This window comes from Macrosteles quadrilineatus, unplaced genomic scaffold (assembly GCF_028750875.1).
Source record: "Macrosteles quadrilineatus isolate MER2022 unplaced genomic scaffold, UCM_ALF_1.0 Scaffold_3__2_contigs__length_128488019, whole genome shotgun sequence".
NCBI lineage: Eukaryota > Metazoa > Arthropoda > Insecta > Hemiptera > Cicadellidae > Macrosteles > Macrosteles quadrilineatus.
In genome coordinates, this window is record NW_026542596.1 from 61,329,151 (window position 1) to 61,343,740 (window position 14,590).

Here is a 14,590-nt window from a genome sequence, read left to right on the forward strand (position 1 = left end):
TGGGATATTCACTTGAAAAGTTTCTAAAGATAATTTTTACAAGTCATTTCTTATACAATGAATGTATGATATTCAAAACCCATTAGCCTAGTTTAAAAAATATTAATGGATAGTTTATGTAGAAAATAATGAAAGTAAAAGATTTGATTCAGGAATTATATAGGTATTTGTTAGTAAATTGAAACGAAACTACTATTATTGTAATGCTCTTTTTAGATGTTGAAGATGGAGACATCGTCAAACACAGTAGTTCTTCAATAAAAAAAAATATGACAAGTTTTATCTAGAGAACCACACCCATAGGGTTTTTTGCATTATTTAGTGTTATGGCCATTATAAAGGCTAAAACGCGGAATTTTTTGATATGGATGATCATATTCGAATCATACCAATTACCAATGGATTAGATTGTAATAATGTCGTGACATTAACGCTCAAACTCCACTTCGTCTAGTAGTTTTTTTCCTAGGACGCTAGGCACAAGCCTGGGATTGTTTTTCACATTACTTCAGGCTAGACCTAGGGGCAGTGTCATTATCACTTAGATAAAATCCATTGTTGACTTGGTGGGGATCGAACCCGGGACCTCAGGGACTGAAGTCCCGCGCTCTAACTACTACGCCAGCTCGCTCCCCTCGTCTAGTAGTTTACCTGTCTATAAAAAAAAACGAAACAGTAGCCTAGGTATCCCATGCAAATTATATAGTATATAATAGTCTTTTACTGTTCCATTTGAACTGGCATTACATAATCAAACCTAAAAAATCCATACAAATCCGTTTTAAAAACCATATCGTTTTAAAGTATACAAAAAAGATTTTTAAAGAAACAAAAACTCACCACAAATAACACTAAACGAATGAAAAAAGGCTTGCTAATAAGTAGAACGATTATGCTTTTTGTTGTTGTAGAAATCTGTTATATACGAAAAGAGACTTCACATACGTTATTATGTTATTTGTTTGTTTTAGGTTCCCACAGTTTTTTTTTTTTACAAACCTAGTAACAACGCCACAGCTTTTTATAGATTACAGAGTACAGTGTTGAGAGCTCTCTAGTAATTAATTGAAAATTTTACAAAACTTAGCATTGCAGTGATGTTGAACACTAGTACATTAGAAAGCCAATTAAAGCAATTTATTTAGTAAGCATAGCTGCTAAATAAATTGTTTTAATTGGCGCATTTTTTGTTGTTGTTTTGTATGTATTTTTTGACGTCTCTGACTTATTCTTTGCAAGGATACTCCTTAAATTAACACTGGAGTTTTTGGGCCGTTAGATTTTATCTTGTATAATAATATAGAAATATCTTGTATAAACCCCCACTAAATCTCAGTGTTGTCTGAATATTCAAGAAAGAATATTCAAATACCAAACACTTCTATAATCACTAAAGTACAACTTAACTTTCAACAAAAGAACGAGTCAGTTCAGTTGGTCCTAATAGTGGCAGAGCATCCGGAATAGAACGCATCATTGGTATTTGTTCAGGATGAGTAGAGACGAGTAAACACTTTGTTTCTGAAGACTGAAATAGAATTGCACTTGCAATACTAAGGGTCAGAAATACTAACTTGATGTCCATGGCGAGACGAGTGGAAGTTTAAGTGAAGGTAGAGTGAAGTTAATTTCAAACAGTGCCTGATATACGCGCGTTCTTCCATCGTGAGTTGTATACTGGAACAAGATGGGGCAGTAGAAGATCGAGTTTACTTTGTAGTATGCCGAACAACTTTTTACTTGTACAATTACGACGATTATTCAATTATATTTGTAGAGACTAAATACTAATCTTTAGTTTAATCAAAACATCGTGTCTATTTTAAATAGTTAAAACTGTGTCACGTTTTCGATTTCAAGGAAATTTAAACAAATAATTTATATTTCAAAGGGCCCAGCCACTCTTGATATTGAAAAAATATATATTTGGGTTGAAGTAAATTTACCATCGTGATTAATATTTAAGAGGACTTAAACCTTATTTATTTGGCCTACACCAATTTTTTATTCACATTTGGGTTAAAACGCACGTTGTAATAATACTTAGTAATTAAATAGGATTAGTTGTACTCCTGGTAAAGATGTAATCAACACTACACAGGGTGTCACAAAACATCGTAGCATGATATTGCATGACCAGATACTACAAAGTCGTAGATTATCTGTGTATTTCTATTTATTTTTCCCTAGTTTAGCTGTATCCTCCATTTTGTGATTTCTTAACTAATTAATATTGAAAGTTCATTTGTGATTTTTTTTAGAAAACACACCATTTTCGGAATCTAAAGTTCCCTTTCAAAACCCTTCTCCCCCAAAAGATATGATCGATCTTATCAATTCAAACTTTATCGGACTTATTATTTTTCAAAATGACGGGTTTTAAAATTAGTCTAAGACTACTAGTAGAGAAAAAAAAAACTGATTCAAATCCAAACGTTCCATGATTTTTAAATCCTTAATGTAGTGCGGGTTTTTATGTAAATATTAATTACTAAACACGCTTAATGGGAGAAAATATTACGTAATATTTTCAACTCATTAAGGCTTGTAGAAACTGATTTTAATCAGAAAGTAACTAATTTCCTTGCAAACGTTTATACTTTTCCCCAATATATATTTTTCTTCTAAACTTTGATCTCGGAAATGCAACTGATTTATGCACTTTACAATTACATGAGATTCTAGATACGTTTTACGAACAGCTTCTTTTTAGTGAATAATTAAAGGTCTTTAGAATAATCCTAAAACAATCTTTTCAACAGTACAAATTACAAAACATTCAAACGTCATCTAATGATTTAAATACTAAATAAGAGGGGATGCAACCGGGCGTACTCAACTCAAATACACGAAGGTCATGTGTATAATGGAATCTAGTGCTTTTGTTATTTTGTTACTAAGTAAGAGGACAGCGAAATAGTTCGTAAGAAGAATTCATTTAAAACCTAATGATTAAGTGCTAAAATAATAGTAAACATAAAAGATATTGTTTTAAGGATAGTGATGTAAAATACGGACACAAAAATGAACAACGCCTTTTTATGCTTAAAGTTAATATTGATGATATTGCATTCGATAAATTGCTGAAAATAAACACGGTATGCATAGAAAACCTATAATATACCAATCTCTATACCATGCAGAAGTGAGAGCGAGTCGCGACTGTCGTAGTCATCATCACAGTAACTTGATCTTGTCAAAGTCTAATATGGTAATCACAATATGTAACCAAAGACATGCAATATGTATGCAAATGTGGCATAAGTGGACTTATATCTCATGTTATCATCTAAATAATAAATTTAAGAAATCTGATAGTACAAATTATTAAATCAGTATTGTACGTGTTATTAAATTTAGGGAAAGAAAATCAAAGATACGTCTAACAACACTTGAAACATATATCTCTAACTTAAAAGACGGTAAATATACATAAAAGATGGTAAGTAGTGTTCGATTTTGATTGGACACTCCAATCAATCATCAGACCCAATAGGCGAAGGACAAGAATCTTGAATGGCGCCCAGAACTCAATATTCTAACAATTATTTTAATACTAACTAATAGTTGATAGTTAGTTAGCAATTTGTATAGCATCAAATTGGTATCCTATCGGCTAACAGAAGTATCGGAGGATAGTCTATGCATTTTAAAGAAAAAAAATATATATGTAATGGATGCTTGGGAAGAATTGTATTTTTACAAGGAGACTCCACTCAAGATTTATGTCATTCACCTATTGGGTCTGCTTTTTTAGTTTTTTTGCAACGTGTTTTAGCGAATTTCCCTATAGGGAAGTAGCTATTACCGTAGGTCTCATGGTAAGACTTAGGCCCGGGACCGATTTACTTTTTCATTTTGATGTCCCCAGAGGCCAAAAACACCATTCGTTCAAATTTATATATATATATATATATATATATAGATTTATATATATATATATATATATATGTATAGATTTATATAGATATGTGTCCGTGAACACGATTACTTGAGTAATTTTTATCCGATTTTGATTAAATTTGGTTTGAAGGTGTAAGGCGGGATAAACTTGAATGAGTTCACGATCCAGCATGATCGGACCATGGGAACAGGGTTTTATGGGGGGTTTTAAGGGGTAAAAATTGGTTTTTCTCACTTTTGACCCTCAAAACACAAAATTTTCCAATTTTTCTCTTAACCTTCTTAAAGAGCTTAAAAAAACAAACAATTCAGTCTATCAAAGTGTTTTTGTGCGGTTTTTGGTTACGGAGAAGACAAAAAAAATTGTAAATTTAAAATTCCCATGTTATTCTTATGGAGAATATTGTAAAATGTTGTAGTTTGCTTGTTTATGGATATATTTTGATCAAACTTGGCAAATATATTCATTTTCTACTAAGCAATAATTATTTTACTTAAAACACACACTTTATTAGTTTCCTTGAAGCAGCAAACGTAGGTACTCGTTAAACCTAATGTTATTTAAATAGATGGATTGAAAATCAATTCAGCCAAATGGAAATTCCCCTTGACGGCAGATTTGCTGCAGCGGGGGTATTTTTTTTAGACTTTTCTTATATTTATTTTGTAGATTTAACGAGATTAAGTTAAAAAGAATCTGTAAAACAATTAATTTATTTGAAGAATTAATTTCATATTATGCCTGTTTGGAAAAAATGCCTTTCAGGATTGTCGCGTAAGTTTATCGCACTCTATCTGGTTTTACAACATTCCAGTAGATTTTACCAAGCTCTTTAAATCACTTTTTTGTCTATAAAGACGAGAAATCTGCTGCTTACTTTGTAATATGGCAGAAATAAAACTGTTCCAACTTAACACTCTATCGTTTAACATATTTAACAATAAAATATATAGTACAGTATATTTTCTAAGGGTCACATGCTAGAAATAATTTTTTCACGCTGTTCATATTTTTCCATTTTAATTTTTACCTGTATCCCCGCAATTGATAAAGCTTGACAGTTTCTGTTTCACAAGTTACCATACGCACTGTATACTACTACTAAGTTGCAATAGTATAACTAAAATTACACATAGCATTGAAAGAACAATACATCATGTTTTACATTCAAGTTAATCACCCCCTCGTAGGTCCAAAGTGTTTAAAAAATATTTAATCTGTTTAGTCACACAACGCCCCCCCCCCCCCCCCAACGGGACAGTTCAGGTTTGTTGTGGGTCTTCTAGAGTCTCCAAGCCAATTCAGTCTGTTTCCAATCCAACGCTCTGTTTACAAATTCACCTCCTTTCTGAGTAAATACCACTGATGTGTTCTATTTCAAGAGTTTCTCAGACGATGGTATTTCGGCTCAATCTGCCAATATCAACTAACCGTTTGAGATATTTCCAGTCTTTCAAGTTCTGTATGAATATTTTTTCAGCCCATATTGAAAGCATTAGATATAACTGTTTTTCGTATGACTTTTTTAGTATACATCACCATAATTATGGCAATTCAGAAATACTTGTTTTACGAATCGTTTGGGTTACTAAACAACTTGAGAAATATACAAATTCATGAGACATGTTAAAAAATCTTTGAAAGAACAGATGTACATAACATTTTATGTTATGTAAGTTTACATTTTATACAGGGTGTCATGTCATTAACAGCCAAACGTCGAAAAATTTTGAAAATTAAGAAAAAAATTAAGAATTATATTTTCCAAAATCACTTTTTCAACCAGATATCCGTTATATAGCCTGTAATTGTTCCAATTGATCTTTATGAATCCTGTTATGTTATTTAGATAGAAAAAAAACTTATGTAAAAAAATTACTTGGTCAAATATAAAATTTCAAAATGGCAGACATTTAAATATTTAATATTTATATTCATAACTTCTTGATCAGCATCGTACGTGTTATCAATTTACCTGAAAAAAACAATAAGTTACACGTCTTATAACACTAGTAAACCCTAGTAGTAAACACTCATAAGGTTTTATTAGTGTTATTAAAAGTATAAAATTTATATTACTAAAAATGGTAGTAGTTCTAAAAAAATAAATTAAGTAAATTTCATTTAGGATATAACATTTTCTTCTAAAGGACACCAAGTTAAAAAAAGTTAAAACAATAGCTGAAAGGTTTTGATATTTAGTTGTAAAATTGGGTAGAATAGGTTAAAGTAGTCAGGTTGCTCCTGATTCTAGATTTTTCTCCTTTTGTTAAATTATGACACCAATTCGTGTACTGGGCTGTTTACTTACGGGACACTCTGTATATTCAGAACAACATTTATTTGCTATACAATAAAACTACCTCTTTTCATTTTAAATCTCTATGTTTTTGACAAAAAGGAGTGATGTTGAATTAAATTACCAGCGGATAGCGCTCGATGACAATTACTTAAGTCTTTGGCTACACTAACATTAAAATTAATTCAAGCCGAGAAACTTATTTCGAACTACGGCATGTTTTTTATTAACATACAAATGGAGGAAGTTATATTCTGAAACGTATACCCTTTATCAATAAAATGTTTATAATAACACACAAGTTTACGTCTCAATTTTAGCATAGGATGATTGAAATGTTTGGTTCCATAAACAGTCAATTATTGTTCCATACTAAAAATATAACTACAATATAAATAGTAGTCAGCAACAATTATAGGAAATATACTAAGCAAAATCATATGAAAATATTAAACAGTTTATGAATTTTTAAATACAATACTGCCAAATTACCATTTATCCAATTACAACAAACTAATTTAGGTCTACGAAAATCCAGCTTAAATTTAAACTCCAACAAAACAACCAGTTAGCGATAAGAGCCTCATTATAATGTGATGCAGGAATACTGCCAAACGACGAGACCGCCAGCCGCCTGGCGTAATGGTACTTTTGCACCAACTTAGCATTGATACAATTTCGCCTTAAATTACTGCAATGATTTTCAAATATATTAAATAACATTTTAAATAAAGTTGACTGACTAGTTAGAAGCATTTTCTTACTATGTAGTTTGACCACTGCGAATCAATGAACAATATAGAATATATTCAAGTGTTTTCCACACCAAAGACCAATTTTGTTTAGGTTTAAGCACTTGTTTCCCTTGCTTCTTATGTTCATGTTTTGCAATAAAACATAGTAGTAAACTACAATTACTGTTAATGTGTAATGTTTTAACTCAAACGCCTTTACATGTATATCTTGGTTTTATCCATTTATTTGTCGAAGGGTTATAACCTTATTCTGGTGATACACTTAATAATAAATTTTTATATTTGCTATACATAACACAATGTTTTATCTAGATACTGAATAAAATATGGGATTTTCCTGCAAAATTGCTGAATGGCAAATAACAAGGTGATTCACTGCAGGCCTTCGCCCCCTTGAGTAAAATCTTTTTCTAGAGCGAATTTTCAAAGAACCAGCAATGGTGACCAACTTTCTTCATAATGGTTGTATGAATTGTAATTTAACAGTTTTTCCTTAAATTGAATGTTTAACCACAGATTGTAAACAAGAGATTAAAAATTATATGAAAATGTTATCTAAGCTACATTTTAACAACTGTTACCTGATTGGGTTAGGTAAATCATTCTTTATAGTCTAGATATAAAATAAACAAATTTATTGTATATTAGTAGTTATATTCATCTAATAACTGTTCTAAACAAATGTAATGTTCAGAAGGTAATTAGGTAAGCCTATTGCAATACATTTATTTTGCCTCGGAAACAGGTTTTTGACCCTATTGAACTGCACAATTTGTGCACGGGTCACCTCGTCTATCTACAACTGGCAATTTTACATTCAAAAAACAAAATGTTTAGTGCCAGAATATAATTTAAATTAAACATTTTTGTCATTGTCATAAAAAGTATGAGTGTATGCCTACATTTACCTGATATTTTTAAATCTCTTTAGCTTTTTTTAAAAGGCTTTTATGATTTTTTTTTAACAGTGACTTTAAAGCCACAAATGGGATCAAGAATTACTCTGACATAAACGTTTTTCTTTTATAAAATAACCTGACCAGAATATCCATTGATAAATGGTTTCGAACCGCTGTAAAGAAATCGCCACGGTTACCGTTTTCATTGAAGCCTACCCGATAGCAAGACAAATGATCTACAAATGGAATCCATTAGAAAATTACCGAAGATTACTTGAGTCCTTATCAATCACTTGGCTTATTGCATTATCTTCCTTATAGTGGTAGTGAATAATAACGTATGCCCTATCTCGCTTCGTTATCCGTCTGTCAGTGTGTATGTATTTTTTTACATAACTTTCCATAACTTTGGAAACACTAGAAGTACCCACTTGGTATGATAAATAATAGTGTAACTATTTTCTGCAAAGCATCAAGTTTCTACTTTGAACGATTTCATAATGGCGGCCATTTCTATTTTTTCTAAGCTTGGTAACTCAAAAACCATAGGATTTAATAAAAAGGGTTTCAAATGTCAAAAAGTATGGACATTCCATTTACTTTACAGACATGTACAGATTTTAAAGGCTCATTACACAAATAACGGAGAAAAAAATGTTTCTGAAGTTAAGACCACAAAGTTGGGAGAATTCAATAAAATAGTAGGTATTACCTTTATAAGATTTAAATTTTGTCTTTTAGTTGTGTTATGACCATATAAACCTTGTACATTTCTGTAAAGTGAATTAAATACGTCCATCCTTTTTGTCAGTTGTAATTTTTTTTTACGGATTTTGAGTTATTAAGCTTTGAATAATTACCGCCATTTTGAAACTATACAGAGTAGAAACTTACTTGATGCTTTACAACAATTTTTGTTCTATTAGTCATCATACACGTACCAAGTTTGAAGTTGGTACCTCAAGTGGTTCCAAATTTATGGGAAGTTATATAGAAATACACACGCAGGCGGAAACCGAAGCGATATAGGGCATATGTTTATATGATATTTTTTGTTTGTTTTGACCTTAGGAACATGACCACGGCGTTTCGAAACACCCTTTATAAAAAACGAATAAATACTCTTTTTTACTGAAACACCTTGGAAACTATTTTCAAGGGGAACACTGGACAATTCATCAACCGAACGTGATGTGCCAAAACCTCCATTTTGGTGATTTATTGGAAGGAGCAAACACACAGGTATGACGAAAACGCTGGAAAACTTTCTCAATTGTTGTTACAATCCGGTTGCAATAAGGGGACATTAGTACGGTCACAAAGATAGCTAAAATCTTAATATTTTATTTTTTTGCTCACCAGAAAAATATATTTGGGTTTGCAAAAAATTGAAATTGTATCGAAAGTACGATTAGTAAAATCTTATCAAAAACACTATTATTTGGACATTTAAGCATTCGTTGCATCTCTACAATTTATGAAAGCATTTTCCGATGGCTCCCATGACAACAAAACATTAAACGTTAGTGCTCAGAATACAAATAATCATAATTCACTGATAAATTACGTGTTCAAAAGTGAATATTCTGTGGAAACAGATAAACCTAAATTAACAAACAATTAAAAAGGTCACAAAATAGTACAAATCAACAACAGTTTGAATTAACAATTTTTAACCTTATTCAAAACTAAGCTAACGATAATTGAAAAACTATAAATAATATCCTTTTGCAGTCTAGACAAGTAAATATGTTAATCTGATTCACGTCCATTACATTTTTAAATATTCCAGCTTTTGCATATATAAATTAGATATTGATTAAAAACATATAGGAGTGACTAACCCTATATCAAAATAAAATCTATATATTAATAGGCAAGCATGTTTCTTTAAAACCTTTTTTCTCAGCTTGTGTGCATCGTGGGGTAAATCTGCGCATACCGTTAGAAAGCAATTTTCCTGTAGGTGTGCAGAATCCCTTTATAAATTTAAATAGGCTCAAAGATAAGCACAAAAAATGAGTTTGAAAATTTGAAAAAATTAACATGGATTTTATGCGTTGCCATGCTGGTGACGAAATAACAACAAAATATAAACAGAAAATCAAAACAAATGGAAGCAACTCCAATCACATGTTTTATTTACAGTGTGGGGTGAAAATAGAGAACTGAGTACATTACATCTTTTTGGTCGAGTTTCGACCACTGGACGACCTCTAGTATTTTTTAAATATTCGTTTTTCATATAGATATTTAGTGCACATTTTACTAATTTAAGTTGTAATATATTTAACAGCTGATTATGAGACAAGTCGCCGTAAACTTGGCTTTCTAATCCTAGTCAGCGTTTAGTATCAGCTGTAGACGCATATTGGTTTTCTTGCTTAAGTAAGCCTGGCCCTGCTCCAGCTAAGAACCGGCTCTGCAAACAAATGTTTTGATTCCAGTTCAATTGTCCGTTCGTGCCAAATAAAATTAAGTTTACAACTTAATCCCAGTCTTATTTGTAAAATCAGTCAATAAAGATAATCGCTAACGATTAAATCATTTTTTACTTAGAGCCATATTAGTAACCAAATTGTTTATCGGACATGAAGTTTACTTTTACAAATAAGAGAACAATGTTAGCGTGTAAGCAACACAACAATTAAATAGCTATTTTTTTGAGGGATTTGTTATTGATTTCTGAAAAGAAGGTTAAAAGACTCATTTAAACATGGTTTAAATAATTTAAAGATAAAAACAATATATATACAGTATATATGTATTAATTTAATTGACAAATAATATAAGTTGAAGTACAAACAAACACTAATTTCTCGATAATATTGCTACAGTTTAAAATACACAACTCAAATTATTAATAATAAAACTTTGATTTCGTAATTTAATTTCAGGCAAAGTCATCATTATAATCTTTTATGTTGTAAGTTTAAGTCATAATGGGTTACAATGCATATTATAGTTTAGTATGGATACAAAGTTTACATTGAAGTGTTGAATAAAAAAATGTAAAAACAGTTTCAAAGTTTTTGGTGATGTGAAATATATCAAATATATTGCAAATGTTTATGCAAATAAGACTGGCCAGGGAGGGAGTCCAAAAGTTATTGCGTTTTAATGAAACTCATAAAGTAATCGTCTGAATATTCATTTTATAAGGGTTGGGAGTTTTGCCAAATATTATCCCCTGGTCTAAAATATTAAATCTTAGTAAGTTTACAAAAGGGTGTTGTAATCTTAAATGATTTCATTTCTTAAGTAGTTTGTAGAAATCTAATGTCAAGGAGTTGTATTTTTTACTTAGTGAGTTTATAAATGCTTCTTGAAAAAATTCATAGTACTATATCAAAGAGTATGATTTAGTTATTTTCTTTGTAGCTAACTTTCTGGTATAAACATATTATTTTATTTACACATTCTTTAAATATTTAATCTAAACCAGTTGTTGTTCAATTAAATAACTACTTTTGCCTATAACTCTGCGGTAATTTATTTAAGTTTAAGTGCTCGGAATACACACACGATTTCTCCTACCACCATAATGAACTTATCATAACATAAATATACCCTTTTAGTTGTATATAAAATGTAATTTTGATTATATTTGCTTTAAACGAATTTCCCTATAGGGAAGTATTTATTTTTATGCTATGCTATTAGCTTACCGGTTGTTTACGTATCGGCTGTGCACCTGTGAGAAACGCCAACAGTGAAATCAGCTGATTTAGCGTGCGAGATGATCCATTCCCGCACTAGAGCGGAAATTAGCTATTTCGCGAACTGTTTACAGGTGTGGCAATGTGACCATTTCCATGGAGTAGTAGGATAAAAGTATAAATTTGCTTCAAAGGGTAAACAATTAATAACAGTAGGTATATGGTAAGCGTATTTTTATTATGAAATGGAATACCGTTCGCGGTATTTTTTGGTCACTGTATGATGTTAATTATAAAACCAGTAAGACTACTTTTACTACAAACAAATGTATACATGATTTAGTGTAAGTCTCATTAAATATTTAATTCATCGTTTACTTTATTCGTTAAATAGTTATTGTAGAAACATTATTTGTTTCCAAAAGGCCTTTTGGAAATATCCTGGTAACCTTTAGGTATAATAATTCACATATTTTTTCTTTCTGTTTTCTTGATTATTTTATGTTGTCAAAAATAGTAAAAATGTTGTAGTAAATTTAAAGGAATAAATAATTCATTCATTCACTTTAACCAGAATAGTGTAGCAGATTAAAATAAAATTTTAGATCACGGAGTAAACATTTTAAATATCCTATTTTGGCCTACTTGTCCATCTAATTCCGTGATGGGTAATAGTAAATAGAATAGTTATATCCAACCAAGAACTCAAAAATTATAGTATCAATTTACAAATCAGTACATTTTAAAATATTGTTAGAGTATTTGTCGAGAAAAATTAACGAGAAACATTATTTTATTTTTTTAAAAGCTAGAAATTCTGGCCAAAGGTTTTTCAGGATAAAGTAGCAAGCACAAAGACGTATCTGATAGAATATAGTGAGAATGTAGGCATCGTGATTTATTGGAACAAATCCCCTGTCACGTGATGTGAACGCAAACATGTGTATGCATCAGCTGTTATTGCAGCGGGTTGAAGCAACATGTTTAGTTCACTGCAGTAGACTATTGTATTTAATGGATTAAATACAATATTCTTACGTGTACTATGCCGCCTAATCCAAACACGTGTTAAGTAGTTCGAGTTTATAATAAAAAATCCACTAAGTTTCTACAAAAAGATATAACCTACATTGTAATTGTCCTACAGTTACATGCAAATATATCAATTACCCAACTTAGACACTTTAATAAATCTAAAGCTAAGCCTAGCTATCTAAAGCAAAGCCTAGGTTGATATAGCAACTGTTATAATTTTTTTTATGTCCACAATCAATGATATAGTTTTTTAATAAATAATCCATGACAAAGTTTTAGAATAAATAAACCTACCACATAGTTTATTTAACCTACAAATATTATTTAATTTGTTGGGATCAGATGTCCAAAAAAAACCTTGAAATAAGCGTTTGGCAGTTCTGATTGTTTACATTAAAATGTCAACGCAAAGGTAAACATTGTGAGTTTTCTCATGCTTCCATGGTGACCAAAAATTAATATTTACTTTGATAACCTCGCCTTAAAAATTTGGATATCCAAGGGGCGTAGCCCAAGAGGAACTTAGAGAAGAGAATAGTCCTATGACATTCCTAGATGTGGACATATTTGTGCTTAATTTTGGCTGTATTGGTTTAGTATTTTAGTTGAGACACCTGCCCAGACTGAGAGACAGACAGACTGAAAGTCAGACACCACCTCAGTTTTATTATAGTATAGATGGATAGATAGATAGATGGATATTACCAACATTTAAATTTTGAAAATTAAATAGTTCCACTCAATGATATCAAATGTAATTAGTGTTGTATTCTCTTCATTGTCATTACATGTTGTTTTTTTCGCTGTAGGTTTTGAAGTAACTAATTTATTCATTTATTTATTTATTTTCATTATACAATAAGTTCTTGTTAAAACTATAAAAACATGTTATTTACATTATTTTTATTCCCTCGGTTGTTCTGCTGTCATTATAGACCTAGAAATGTCACATATTTAAATTTTGAAGTAAAAAAGTATGAAGCTATTTTTCTACGAATAATAATGATGCTTTTTTCAGAATTTTAAAATAATCAAGAGATTATGGAAGATTTTTCACATTGGTTGTATATAAAATCAGTAAAAAAGCAGGCTCTTTGTATACATCTGGAACCCTTACTAAAGAAATATGCATTTTAGTTCGACCAAGGCATAGTTCCAAAAAATATTATTATATCGAACCATAAACAAATAAGGAATTATCGAGATAAAAACAGCGCACCAATTCTTATTTAACAACTTCAAGAGGGCACCTGCACACATTGCGCATTTTAATAGAATTGAAAATGTTAGATCGAAGAACAAAATACCCTTTTACCTTTCAGAGATTATGTTTGTTTAATACAATTATTAGGTGAATACAACCTTTTATTTAAAATTCATTACATTTCTTATGGTAGATCCATACTAAAAAGAGGGTTTTACCTACCTCAATCAGGTTATAATAGTAACCTCAAGGTTACTATCAATGACAGTAGCCTAATTAAATTCTTTTTCATAAGCTGTTTTACCCCTTGTATCTGACTGTGATGAAATATTTAACCGTAGGACCGAATATTAAATTAACATTCACATTTTAAAAGGATGGTCAGCCTCACTTGATCTTTAGCGAAGTCTATAAATAAACCAAACTCTGTGGGGGCAAAGCCTTATAGAAAATTATAATTCTACTTGCCAATCACCCCTCCTCTTGATCATAAGCTTTTAAGTTACACCTCAATCATAAAAAAAAGTTTGTTAGGACAGGTGAAGAGGGTTGCTCTAACTCTATTAAATATATACTAGCAGTAAAACCTGGTTTTGCCCGGGTAAAATTATAAAATGTACAATAAGTGATTATAGAATTAATTTGTTTTATGTTTTCATAGATGTAGGCTACACATATCTTGGAACTATTAAATCTATAAATATATGAACATTTCTTTGTAACTTACTTTTCCTTCAATTGCAACAAAAATATTTCAGCAATTAAAGCATCCAGCTGATCATAGATAACATTGGAACTATATACAAGCCACTGGGACAGAGCCCAAGGGACTTTT

General features: G+C 30.7%; 1 protein-coding gene across 1 annotated transcript in view; it reads left to right on the forward strand.

Annotated features, from left to right (window-relative positions):
• The window catches only part of LOC128988442 (potassium voltage-gated channel protein Shaw-like), a 363,678-nt gene that overhangs the window by 3,979 nt on the left and 345,109 nt on the right, over positions 1-14,590 (forward strand). The window lies entirely within an intron of this gene.